The sequence below is a fragment of the Neopsephotus bourkii genome, unplaced genomic scaffold (assembly GCF_033783945.1).
Source record: "Neopsephotus bourkii isolate Nb327-2 ecotype Australia unplaced genomic scaffold, CSIRO-AGI_Nbou_v1 NB_532, whole genome shotgun sequence".
NCBI lineage: Eukaryota > Metazoa > Chordata > Aves > Psittaciformes > Psittacidae > Neopsephotus > Neopsephotus bourkii.
In genome coordinates, this window is record NW_026901033.1 from 1294353 (window position 1) to 1307849 (window position 13497).

Sequence of the window (13497 nt, forward strand, 5' to 3'; positions counted from 1 at the left end):
CAAAGAAGAGGCTGTGGCAGAAGGAAGAATTGGTGCTCCTGGTTGCTATTTTTTTCCCCAAGGCAGGGTTAACCTGTTCATCCCATGGTCTTTATCCTCTTTATAATACCACTAACAATTTTTGTTACTATTAGTTTGCACCTTCTGCTGAACGTCAGATCCTGCAGAAAACCCTATCATGTATGACATGGACTTCTGTGTGCAGCCCGTCTCACCAAAGCTTCACATAGCCAACAGGAGCGCTGCAACAAGTGAGGGCTCAAAGGCCACAGCTCTTAAGTCTTGATATTGAGAATACTTACACTTAGGCATAACTTCTCCAGTAAAGCTCCCTTCTGTTGACCTCAGGGGTTATTTGTGTATTTGAAATAGAGCAAAGTGTAAGTGCTCCCAAGTTGGAGACCGCAGGAGTGGGAGGCAGGCTGTGATGCACTGCTGTGGAGGGTGGCATTCGTTTAACACGCTGGGGATGCTCATGGTGTTGGAACTCATGCTAAAGAAGAGGTATAGGACTGATGGATAACAGTGACTGATTTGCTTTGTGTGTGGTACTGATGGAGGGGAAGAAACCATCGTCCTTCAGCCCATTCAGGTTGCTTCAGTTCTGTCAGCCTTCCAGTTATTAATGCTGTTTAAGAAGCAGCTCTGTGGTATCTGTAAATGTCTTTTACGAGGAGGGGGGGAAAGTACATACATAAATGCTTCCTGTAATTACATGTTAAATACTTGTATCTCAGAGTGACTGCAAAAAGCATTTAAGGAGCCAAGACATCAGCATCTCTTCTTTAAAAAAAAAACCAAGTTGATTTTTTTGCTTTAATCCTTATAAATTGTTTCTCAAGTGGTTTGTATCTGACCACTCACTCCTATGGTGAAATGACTTTTGGGTAGCTAATCGTCGCTGAGTTTGTTACATCATAAAAGGTTGCTCCTGCAGTGAATTTAAAGCCGTCTTCTGTTCAGTGGTACAGTAAAATATCATCTGGTAATGGAAGGTAATAATCCCTAGCTCACACCTAATGACAACTAATGCTCCTTATTACTGCATCACTGGGACTCTTCACAGAGGAGTTAACTGGTTTTGTCCTTTGTTTTCCACAAAGCTGGAATAAGATGGACATCGTTGGGTGCCAGCTAGATAGGTACTGGAGTAGAACCCTCTCAACAGCTCCAGCCCTGACTTCAGTCTCAAACAGCCTCTTAACTTTACAGAAGAATCCAGTTATGACCTGCAGCACTGAACACAGGAAACCTCCCAGTCCTGGTTTCAGCTGTAACAGTTATTATTAGTGTACCCTAAGTTCCCTCAGCCCTTTCTCCTCAGACTTGTGTTCTAGACCCTTCCTCAACTTCATTGCCCTTCTGGACTCATTCCAGCCTTCTTTGCTGCCTGGGCACAAGCTGCTCACGTTCAGCAGCCATCAGTCAGCATCCCCAGCTCCATTTCCACTGAGCAGCTTTCCAGCCACTATTCCCCAAGCCTGGAGCCTTGCAGGGGGTTGTTGTGGCCCAAGTGCAGGACCTGACGCTTTGCCTTGTTGAGCCTCGTACCACTGGCCACAGCCCATGGATCCAGCCTGTCCAGATCCCTCTGCAGAGCCTTCCTATCCTCCAGCAGATCAACACTCCCACACAACTTACTGTCTGCAGATTTACTGGGTTTAAATAGGAAGAGCTTTTAGGAAAGCTGTGAGACCCTATGCAGGGCATATGGACTGGCTGACTCTGCCAGTAAAGCTCCACTCGATCCCCATTAACATGATGCTGCCATCGCAGCACACCTCTGTTCTATTGCACCCACATTTACATGAGCGCTGCCTTGAAAGTTGTGCTGTTGTCTCTTCTGCATAATTTCCATGGACCTGAAGAGGAGGAGAAGGACTGAAAATGTCACTGAGTGCACGCTTGGGATGAAAGTTATCAAAGATCACAGAGCACCACAAACCTACATTTATAGCAAGTTTATGTAATCTATGTATAAAGCTTGGTGCCGTGGTATCATTTAAATGTATTCTGGAGATGAAGCAGCAAAAGCAACTAGGATTATTTTTTACCTTTTAAAAAAACAACTAAAAATGTGTTTTTTAAATACATCTTTAGGGATTTGTAATTATATTTAAATATCTTTATTTTTCTCAATTTAAATGCAGTGCCTCCCATTACAAGACAATGGAGAGGGGCTGGAAGAAGGCAGCCTCACTGTGGGAGTCCCTACTTTCCTTCCAGTTGGTTCAGATGGGAAAGCTTAGGTATTGTTCTTTTGTAAGACCATTGACTCTGTCAGATCTGATATACTGAAAATGTGCATGGATACAAACACACCAGAGACATTTGGAAAAGGATTGTTTTCTTTTCCTGCCATTTACCTTGATTGCAGCCTTTTTGTGTGTAGGTTAATGCTGCTCTCCACTTGTATAGCTACTTGTTGGTTGCAATAGAAAGCCTGATAGAGGTTATGTGCACAGTCTTCTAAGTAGATGCAACAATGCGGGTAGAAGTAGAGCTTGTGAAAAACAAGTCTTGTCTAAACTAACTAGGAAAGATATTTCCCCTGCAGTTTATTTGGTGCGTATTCCATGCTTTTCCAGGTTCTCGGAGTGCCCCAAGTGTTGCACTTCTTTTCCACTTAAGGGTTTCTCTGGGAAGTCTGTCCAATGAAACTTGAAGGTAGCTGGTAGGGCAGTGCTTCTGAGCATTGATTCATTTTTGCATGTCAGGAAATGAGAGACTGTAAAGCTGTGGCTGATGCTGGAACAGCGTGTTGGGGGCAGAAATAATTTCTTAATGCTAAATTGCAGGGGTGTACGTGTAGATAGTCTAAATAATGGGCCCAGATATTAAAAACACCTTGTACAATCACAAGGTGTGACAATAGAAGTAGCTACTCTGGTTGATTTTTGCACCTGACAGCTGCAATGTAGGCAAAGGTATTTCAGTGTTACTTTGGTGCACTGTGGAGTTTGGGGTGGGGATTGTTTGGTTTGGTGATTTTGGGGTTTGGTTTTGGTTGGGGTTTTTTTTTTCCTTGAAGATTTTGTTGAATGAGAGAATTTAACAGAATTTGTTTCAATGATTCCTTTTTTCCCCTTGTGCATCGTCATTGAGTATTTAATGGCATTCTGCAGGATTAAGAAGAATTAATAGTCATCATTTTACTCTTCACAGTACTGTTTTCCAGTCTTTTGTAAAAGAGCTCTAATTTCTTCATACTAAAGTCTGTCAGGTGATTTAAAGCCAAAACAATGGAGAAGATTTTATTATGAGTTTTATTTCTTTCTGTTATGGGGGCATGTTCATGCTTTTCCAGTTTATTTTTGACATTAAAAGAGAATTGAATAAAGGGTGAGGGCCCTGTTTAGCTGAACATAGCACAAATGAGCCTGGAAAGATAACTCGTACTTCCAAGCACTAACCTTCTAGAGTCATAGTTACTTTAGCCTATTAAATGAGTCAGTTAGTTCCAGGTGTTGGGGTGCTGCAGTGTTTTTCTCACTTCTCTCTCCATCCATCCATTCCACCAAAGCACTTCTGCAAAGCTAGAAATGCAGCTTGAAGGTGGCTGGTGTATGGGCTAACTCGGGAAGCATCACACTGGGAGGTGGAAGAGAGTGCTCAGGAATTCCCAGTAAGTTCAGTGTTATCATATGAAAAAGGCTTGTTAGGCTGGGGGCTATTTGTGGGGCAAATCTGCTGAATGCTAAAGCTGCAGGAATGATAGGAATGTGCATTGTTTGTCCTGCTCAACTCAGCTTGGGGTAGTGGAGTTAACTGGGCTCTTCCCAGGGTTTTACTGTGCTTGATAAAGTGAATTTTAGGCCTGATGCTGCTTTATCTGACAGCTCTGCTATTGCATTGGGCCGAGTATGGGAGAAAGGGGAACGGGTCACAGGCACAGAAACTGGTCTTACAGACAGAACCTGGCGGGCAGCTTTGGTGATGCAGAGCTGAGGTTGCGGGTCTGTTCATCCGCTTGTTGTTCTGTTGGCTTGGTGGGGCAATAGGGCTGAGAACTCATAAAACTCTTTCTGTCGGTAAAGTGAGCACTGACAGGTTATCTGCTGAGTCAGGTTAGGAGCGTGTACATAGGGAAAGGATATTTCCTCCTACTGCACTTTCGTGTACGTAGGCGCTCTCCATTTTGCGTAGTAAATAGCAGCCCAGAGGTTTTAATTTGAGAAAATCCCGTTCAAACGTATGTAGTTAAAGAAATGCAGATGAGATTTTGAAATAAGCATTGTTCAGAATAATAAAGGGGTATGTGTGCATCTGTGCCGCAGCTGAAATGGCCCTCGTTCCTACTGTATGCAGCATTAATGAGACAGCAGTGGAGTTATTTATGTATTAAATAACGTGGAGGTTGCTGTTGCACAAAGGAGTAGGGTATTTAACAAAAACACCAGTGTCTTGTGAAGTATAAAGTAGCAGTTAAACTCTATGGGAAGCTTCAATTTCCTTCTTTTGCAGTCTCTTGTTTGTTTGGGTTATATGTGTGCATATACACATATATATATATGAAGTATAAAAAACACATATACAGTAAATAACTTTATATATAATTTTGTAAATTGCATACTAAACAGGAGGCTTGAATATTCTACCATCCATTTACTGAGGATACAGAAGAGAAATATGAGCCCCTCCTGGTGGTTTCTTCCTGATTATCTTCAGGGTTCCATCAGGCTGACCAGGGAGTTTGCTTCATGCCTTAGGCTTTGCTGTAGCAGGAGGCCAGTGGCATCCATGTTATCCCTTGATGCACGCTGGTCCTTCCTCAGCAGATGAGGAGGGCAGTTACAGCTGCCTAGGTAATCTTACAAGTGCCATGATGAATATGGTTTATAAGCTGTGTTACATGGTTCGCCCTAAACTCTGAATGTCAGACCATTCCAACCGTGAGACACTTCCTCATTCTAGCACAGGGCCAATTCCAACCACTGGAAAAACAAACCCCAAACAACAGGACAGGCATGCGAGGATGATGGCTGCTCACGGATGTGTCCTTCTGTTCAACAAAGTTGAACAAGGATGCTTTTCAACTTGGTGGTTTTTAATTCCTATGCATGAGACTGGATGTTTTTCAGTATTCCTCTGCAGCTATGAGCTCTGTCATCTTTTCCTCTGAAGGAGAGCAGAAACCACTGGATTTCAATATGCTACATGCTAATGAAATAATCAGATGGTTTGGAGGTGTGAAAGGCTGCTTCCCCAAATACCACACACTGAGCTATGAAGCTCTTGGACTATGGATTATGATGATAATCTACAGTGATGGAGGCCTTTTGGGGAACACTTGGAGAATTAAGAGAGTTGGTTAAATGGAGTTAAAATGTGCCTTGTTCTAATTGACAGTTACCTATTTATAGTTCCCAGAAGCTATTCATTGAGCACTAATATACTGTACATGTGGTACTTAAATAAATATGAGGTACTGCACCAAGACTGTAGCGGTATTTTAGACTGGGGAGGACATTAAAATGAACATGTTAGGTGGGTTGGAATTAGACTGACATGCCTTCAGGAGCTGCCTTCCTGTGCTTCAGGTGTCTGTGCACTGGCATCTTCCTGGTCTCAGTAACTCCACTGCCACTGTGCAGGTCCTTGTTTCATGGTTCCCATGTTTCCACGTGGGAGACTGGGAGCTCCTGCTGTTACCTCTCAAGGTGTTGCAGAGGAATAGCAGCACATACACGAATTCCGTGGCTCTGCTGTGCCCAGTTTACAGGCAGGCATGCTCACTGTCAGCAACCTCTTTCCAAGCAGTAATCTCTGAGAGCAGGTCCCATAGGCTGGCTTGGAAAGATTGGCAAAGCAAAGGAGCTGGTCCCCAGTAGTTCAGGATGCCCTCAAGGAGCCCAGGAGCGCCCATAAGGGAACACCACTCGTTTTCTTCGTATAACTATCTTTTCACAGCTGTGTTTGCAAACTTGTCCAAGCTATATAAACATTCAGGTGAAAGTAACTTCTGCTCATATGGATAATGTTAGGAATCAGTATACCGTAACTGGAAATCCTGTTCCATGACAGAATTAACCTATCAAAGTTAGTTCCTCCTTTTGAAATCAGTTATCAATTGGATATCATCATATGAGCCCTTGTATCGCTTGCAGTGTTGCCCCCAGGGGGAAAGCTGTGGAGAAAGAGAAAGGAAAATGTCCTTTGAAACTCAGGGTAAAGCCATTCTCTTCTCAGTCCCATCTGCCTCGCTCCATCTAGTGTCCAAATTCTGACGGATGCATGGGCATGTCAGTAGGTGTCCAGATGAGATGCCTCTGTGTGTCATGTCCCCACTACCACCTTTTAGAATTAAAGTCTCTCAGGATTTACAGGGAAGACTTGGGATGCACTGGGATGTGATGGTGAAGAGTGCTTTCCACACTTACACCCCCCTCTGACTTTCAGGTAAAGTCCCTGTGGATAAGCCCCTGGCAAGCTAGAGGGGACTGACTGTGTTTGTGTGATTCTGAGCTATACCCAGGATCATAACATACAATGTGATGGGTCAGGATAGCTCTCAGATGTCTGTCTGCTTCCTGAGTCTTTACCCATTCAGAGATTGGTTTCTGGTTTGTATAGTTTCAAGTATCAGAGTGCCTTCAATGAGAGGTGCTTTGGCCGAGGATTATGTTGCTTGAGTGTTTGCAAAAGACCATATGTGAATCATAGACTGTTTTGGTACTGCACAACCCTTTACTGAAAGAGCCTTTTACTAGGGGATGATGTTTGTCACATCCTTTGCTCTTAGCTCAGTAGATGAAACTAGGCTGCTGCTCTGATGCTGACTACTGCGAGATGCAGGGATACACCTGCAGGCTGCCTTCCCACTTGTTTGGTGGCTTTCTCAAACTTGATCCCTTCAAAAAGAGAGAGTATTTGGGGTGTTGGCAGGCACATCTATCACTTCCATGCTAAGGGAACAGGTAAGCAGCATCCTCAGGAATGCTGGGTGTGGCCCTTCTGTTTTTAGTTACTCCTGTCTCCATGGTGCTTTCATCTCCCATGGAGACGGGGACCGCTTGGGTCCTGAGGGGCTCCTGAGCCCATCTGCCCAGGTGCCTCTGGCCTGCAGCACTTTTAGACAGAGCCATCTTCAGCAGAAATAATCTCTTTGCTATAGAGATTAGGTGAATGCTTCTGAATCCTGGTTGGCACTGGGTTTAGCAGCAGTTGCTGTTCATCCAGGAGACCTGGTGGGAAGAAGGTGGGTAAATTTGACTCCTGTCACACCATGGGTAATGGTTTGTATTGCTCAGGGGGCACAAGTTCACTGATAACATGGGGCAGACCCTTTAGGTGCGGTGAATTGATGTGGGCAGCCTTGCTGAAGCTGTCACCTGTGGCTTAAAATAGGTAACACATTTCATGAGTGTGTGGCTAGTTTTGGCATCTAATACTGTCTCAGTGTTCAGGAAGAGACCTGGTCCCACACTTTCCTCCAATTCAAGCTGCTATTTATGTCTTTAATACCATCTTAGATTAAGCTTCAACGAATCCAGTACTGTGCTGTTGCCTTCATGCAGAAATTGAGGAGTGCAGGGCACACAATGGGCTCTGGGCAGTCCTTGTTTACTGTTGACTTTGGGCAGCAGCTTTGTTGGGTTAGGGTGAGTTGGATCACCAACAACATCTGATTCTGTGTCCAAACTCTTTTAACAGTGAGTTCAGTTGTGAACAGATGGGTTGGGTCATGTCACTGCTCTGCAAACCTGTATCTCAGGCTTTGGATAGCTTTCCATTACTATAGTGGTGTCCAGCCTCCTGCAGTCACTTGCCAGCTGCTGCTGTGCTGCCTTTGTATAGTCAGAGATGCATTAAGAGCTGGCTGTTACATGTTGGGTACGTGGCCAGGTGTGTTATAGGACACACCATGCACATTGTTTTCATGCATGGAGACTTCTGTGTGGTCTCAGTGATCTCTGGAACATGGATACCGGGAGGGTATTGTGATGTAAACACCAGCCTGGGGCTCTGCTGGAACCTTGCAGCGGGCCACTGGCGCAGGATGCGCTTCAGCAGAAAGCTTTGGTGAGTATCTGCAGCTCCTGCTTGGAATACTCCTGTCCCAGAGGTCAGGTAAAGGAGGTGGGCTCCACAAATCTCATGTTGAATTTTCTCCATTCAAATTCCCTATAATTTGATTTTTATAACCCAAAGTATGCTTGACACTGTAGGCTAAAGTGTATGGTCAGCTGCACAGCTCAGCTGCTCAGATTGCAGTAACTTAGTCCTGTTTCTAAGCTTATAAATCCATTTAAGCTAAGTGAAACTAGTGAACTCCAAATGATTGGTCTTGTGAGGCTTCAGCTTTGTGGCTTCCTTCATCAGAAATCAGTCCAGTTTTTGTGACACGCTGCCAGTCACATATGTCATGGATGTAAATTCCAACATCCAGTGCAGCTTTATTCCCCTGGCATCCTCTGAGCCTTGTGCTGTCGAGGAACCAGCCTAAGCAAACAGAGTAAACTGCTCTTAGACCAGAACAAGAATCGGAAGCACCTGAGTTGGTTTTGCTTTACTAGTGTGAGTTCCTGTGTCAATAAGGGTTTATTTTGTATGCAATGTAACTTCCATAGCCTAAGCAAGTGGGAAAGTTTAGAAGTCTGTTTGCTGATGTGAATTTCCACAATGGCCTATGGAAGGTTACGTGACACAGGTGACCTGGAGAAAGTAAAATGTCAGATACCAGTCACTCACTGAGTGCTGTAAGTGACTTCTAATTTGATGTGGAGTTTGCATACAGTGTGTCTTGTCCCTGAGCTGTAGCAGGCTTCAGCATAAGTGGTCTTCAAGGATGCATCTTGCGAGGCTGTAACCATAGAATCATGTCAAAAAGCAGTTTGTAATTCAGAAGAGTTGCCATCTTTCTGAGGGTAAAAATTGCCTTTCCCTGTTCTTGTCAATATGTGTCTATAGTAGAATAAGCAAGTTTGATAGAACCACTAAATCCCCAATTTATACTGCTTAAACTATATCTCAGCTATTTCAATTCAGGCATTATTTCATTATATGTATAATACACCATAGTAAAAAGTGTGATTTCTGGCAAATTACTTGTTTGCTTTCTCCAGTTAGACCAGTTTAAAGCACTGTCTGCATTTTCATATGCTTTTATTTTGCAAAGCAATAAAACCTGCATTAGAGCTTTATCGGGTAGGAGTTAAACAGCAGAAGTCAGCTTTTCTTCACTTGAGAAGATAATAACGCATACAAGGTGCTGAGCTATATTGTAGAGTCTACAGGCTGTGAAAGTGTTTATCTTATTTATCCAATCTTACCTGTCATACCTAACTTTGGCTTTGCTGGGAGCTCTGTATGGTGAAGAGATGCTCCAGAATAATGTCATAGGGCATTTCAGGAGAGGTTTTCTTCAAGTACCACGTAAGCTGTCAGTTTGTTTTGGTGATTCTGGATCTTTCTGCTTCAGTAAGGTTTGATTTCCGTAGCCTGGTGTAGATCATTATCTGAACTGTAAAAGCTGCTTTTCTAGGCAGCAGGGAAGGTACAGTCTCAAGTTGTCTGAGGATGAATTAAGGAACCCCTTTGAATACAAGGGTGTCATTAGTTCAGTAACAGTCTGTCTGTATTGTGCTGATTTAAATCAGTTTTGAGTCTAAGCTTGCTGTAACCTGACGTATTTTTATGTGGTTCCTCTGAACACAGTTGAGACTTAAGGGCTTCCTTAGCAAAACAAGATGGTGTGGAAAGAAACCTGGGATTTTTGTTTGGTTTGATCCCTTTTCTCCTTTCCGGAGAGATGTCCCCGTGGGGCTGGGTTTTTTACATGTGGTGGCTATTGCAGACACAGCTTGTTTGTTGTTCCGTGTGTGAGGATACTGCTCTCTTTTAATGAATGTCAAGGCAGAAAATAATTACTTAACTGCACAGTCTTTTCAATGAGGAGACGTGTTTTCTCAGGCATTGCACTGCTTTCTAAAGATGTTTTTGAAGCTGAGCAGAGTAAATTTAAGTCTGCAGTTCTCTGTAAGACAACGATGCCTTGGGACTGCAGGAGACATCCTCTGGAGTACTAACAGATAGTGTACTTGGTGTGTTCTTACTTGCATAATAATAACTGATAGCACCTTTTATTACACAAAAGGTGATATCCAAGGTGTGCTGTCCCATCCCTGCTCTCCATACACACTTCTGTCAACCTTAGATAATAATAACTGGATAATAAATACTAACTGGAAGGTATTTAAGGCCTGTTTGCTTGTTCAGTCTGCAGCCCCTTCTCTCCTAATGATTTTAGGCTGTTTTGTAGTCAGTTTGCCACTGTTGCAGATGGGAAGGTGTACAGAAGTCCTACCTTTAAACCCCTGAAAGAGGGGTAGTGGACCGGGAGTGTGTTTTGTGGAGTGGATGGGGCCACGTACAGCCTCGAGCTTGGCACTGCTTTGGGGCAGCTGGGGCTATTCCAAGTGAAATCTCTGCTGACTTTGGTGACTTAGGAAGAGCACTGAGTTACATAGTGAGGAAGGGGATCTGCAGCATAAAGAAACCTGCAATCCCTTAGGTTAATCCTGGAGCTGGGAGCACTTGTCAGCCCTGCCATACGAGTTGTCATCCTTGGATATCAGAGGGATGCCCACGCTCACCTTCCTGTGGCCCCTCATATGCAGCCTGAGCTGAGCTGATCAGCTGTCTTAGTGGCTCTACCATGGCTTATTGCCCTGCTGCAGGCAGGGATGCGGGTGGCCGGAGCCACTCATCTGCCACAAGGTACTGTGATTAAAGGGATGCTTTAGTTGCCCATGCAAACAGAGGAGGGAGTTTGGAGGAAAAAACTAAAGGCAGATTTACCACATTTGAGTAAACCAACATTACAGCAAACAGGAAGTGTTCCACTATCTGTGACTTCCCTGTATCATGTACAGTTACACGTTGACATGATCAGTTCTTTAACTGATAATTGACTGTGCAGCAAATCATCAGTGAAAGGGCAAACCTTGGTGTCCTTGCTGCGCCACTCAACAGAGAAACCAGGAAATCATCCACTCAAAGAGACCCAGCCCTTAACCCTAGAGGAAGGGGCTTCCTCAGCAGTTGTTCTCTTCATGGGAATGGTTTTGTATTGATAGCTTCATTTCAGCAAGCTATATTTGACCTGTCTGCGGGCACAGCTGCAGTTTCTCCTTGGCCGGTGGCAGAGAAGCTGGATATAAAACCCTGAGTTTACAACCTAACATGTATACCTAGTTAGATATATCTTGTTTAAACATGTATCTGTTTCCATCTAGGAATATCTGCATAGGCGTAACAATACATTCTATAAAGGTAATAAAAATTCTAGAGGCATTCACAAGGACTCAATTCTACACATGTGAAACAATCAGCAGAGATCCCCAACAGTGATCAGAAGACCTGGGAAAAACAGTGTTTCCATCTTTGTTTCTCCGTGGTCATAAAGATAGGAAGATAAAAGCCATAATGCCTACCTGTAATCTTAACTACCCAGTCTTGTTTGAGGTGTGGCTTACTCCTGAAGAGCCTTTTTTATGTTGGCTGGAGGTTTATTGTGTTGGCTTTTTTCAGCTGGAGAACGGCAGAAGCCGTTCTCACCACCCAGCAGGAGCCAGGCTGTTGGAGTGTTTCATGAAGCCACTTCTTTGACTGTCAGTTAAGTAATGCGAGTTTTAAATAGGTGATAATGTAAACGAAATGAGAACCCGAGGTTTAAGTAACCTATCTCACTAAGAGGACTTCTCTTTTCAGTTTTTATGGGCCTCCGGTGTTTTCTTGGTGGTTCTCCAGAAAACCTTGCCAAAAGGAGATAGAATGAATCAGTGCAGGCTGAGGTCCTCTGCTTGTGGCAACATCATTTTTGACTGCAGCTCTTCCAGTTTACAGTTCTCCTCCTTATTTTTGATGTGTGCAAGGCTTCATTAAAAAAAGCATAGCTGACAACAACAAAACCCCAAATGAAAAGGCAGCTGTTACCCACGCATTTTGTATTCATAATGAGCACAAAGAGCTGAATCCCAGGCCATAGGAACTGCAGCAGGGGGAACCGGTGCTTCATGTGTCAAAGCTCACTTTCCAGACTTCAGTGTTACTCAGGAGTGCCTGCATCAGAGTTTCCTACCGTTTCCTTTACTTTTCTCTTTAGATCAGCCTTTGGGCTGGTTGTGTTGTTGCTGGAAGCTGCTGTTGCACCCAGTGGTGGCCTTGAAGCATCCTTCTTTTCGTTAAGGTGTTCGGTGCGTAAATGTTTTACTGGGTGTTTTGCCTTAACGTGTTGGGAATCTCTCTGTGAATTCCCTTTTAGTGGAAAAGGGGCCTGTGCAGTGGAAGTGTGAACTAAAGATAATTGACTTTGGAAGTGGCATCTGTTTCCCTCTGAGCTGACTGTGCCCTTGCACTGAAAATATTTACAATGATGAGAACTCATTTGCTCTTCCTAAGCTTTAGCCAAATGTTTGACTTGTCATGATTTAGCTGTGATATAAGGCAAACTGAGGTGTTTAATGCCAATGTCAGGAGCTACCAAGAGCCGGTTTTCACAAATCCAGTTTTAGTCTTTACAAGTGGGATGAGTCATTTAATCGAATGCAATGAAAACAGAAAAGCAGGGTAGACGTTGAAGCACAGAGGTGTCGGTTCATCTTCCACTTCTCACATTCCAGAGCAAATCTTTCTAATCAGCAGGAAATTGTTCAGCTGTCTGCAGTGTAACTTCATGGAGATGCTGTGCTGTTTCCCAAAGAGCAGTTCAGGATTCTGTTATTGTTGACAGGGAAGAAAATGCCCATTGAGTCCACTGAACTAAAGGAGTGCCCCTACTGAGTTCATGTAGTAGCATGAAGAAGGCTGGATTAATCAAATAACCTGGCACATCCACAGTTACGTCAGCTTCTTTCCCTTACCATAATGTCACAGTTTAAGTCAGTGGAGGATCTTGGGTCATAGATAATGATCATAGCATTAGGTGGTAGGATGTACTTTCTACAGGAACACAAGGAACAGTGAGCTGAAAACGAGTATTTTCATGTTCACAGTAGCCGGCCATTAATGACACCCAAAGGGTTCAGGAGAAACCTATCTGCTGCCCCAGGCTTTTGAAAGCATTGGATGCACATTGGGATAACACATGTCCAGCTTTGTGAGTTGTATGGCATTGTGAGGGGACATCTGAAGATAGACAAAGACAGGCTTCTGAGTTACTGCTTAATGAATGGTTATGTGTTTGCATTCACATATGCATGAAATCCACCCATTCTGAAAGGGCTTCATTAAGAGCCCAGCATTTAATAAGGACCCACAGCCAGGTCTGAGAGACTTTTTGTGTTCCAAAGTACCCCTCCACTTAAAGTCTTTTAGAAAGAAAACACCTTTCCTGCTTCCTGAGGAAGTTTCAGTGGGAACCTGACTACTTGTAGAAGGAGCTGCCTCAGCTGATTTTAAGTGTTTGATTCTTTGGTGGGCTGGTTTCAGCCTCTTGCAATGAGATCCTTAAGCCTTGTGAAAAAACCCGTTTATTATAGAGATTGCTGCCAAATT

General features: G+C 43.7%; 1 protein-coding gene across 17 annotated transcripts in view; it reads left to right on the forward strand.

The window, feature by feature from the left end:
* The window catches only part of BBX (BBX high mobility group box domain containing), a 136398-nt gene that overhangs the window by 49756 nt on the left and 73145 nt on the right, over positions 1–13497 (forward strand). The window contains exon 1 of one of the 17 annotated variants that reach the window (XM_061350580.1): positions 8052–8070. The exons of the other annotated variants lie outside the window; for them this stretch is intronic. The gene's annotated coding sequence lies outside the window, so the exon portion shown is untranslated. Of the gene's footprint in view, positions 1–8051; positions 8071–13497 lie in introns of those variants that run through there. 17 annotated transcript variants of the gene reach the window in all.